We start from the raw sequence: 401 nt of genomic DNA, 5'->3' as shown, positions 1-401 counted from the left end.
TAACCCTTTCCCTGTCCCATTGGTCCTAACCCTTTCTCTCTCTCCCTGTCCCATTGGTCCTAAACCTTTCTCTCTTTCCCTGTCCCATTGGTCCTAACCCTTTCTCTCTTTCCCTGTCCCATTGGTCCTAAACCTTTCTCTCTTTCCCTGTCCCATTGGTCCTAACCCTTTCCCTGTCCCATTGGTCCTAACACTTTTTCTCTCTCTCCCTGTCCCATTGGTCCTAAACCTTTCTCTCTTTCTATGTCCCATTGGTCCTAACCCTTTCTCTCATCCCCTCTCCCCTCACTAACCTCTCAGTCTCCCTCTTCCTGCTCACACCTTCTACTCCATTGCTTCCCTGCATCTCCGCTAACCTCCAACCTCACATCCCTAATCTCTTTGTCACCTCTGTCTGTCTT

The sequence above is a fragment of the Oncorhynchus clarkii genome, unplaced genomic scaffold (assembly GCF_045791955.1).
Source record: "Oncorhynchus clarkii lewisi isolate Uvic-CL-2024 unplaced genomic scaffold, UVic_Ocla_1.0 unplaced_contig_484_pilon_pilon, whole genome shotgun sequence".
NCBI classification, from domain to species: Eukaryota; Metazoa; Chordata; class Actinopteri; order Salmoniformes; family Salmonidae; genus Oncorhynchus; species Oncorhynchus clarkii.
Note: the sequence above shows the minus strand (reverse complement) of the source record.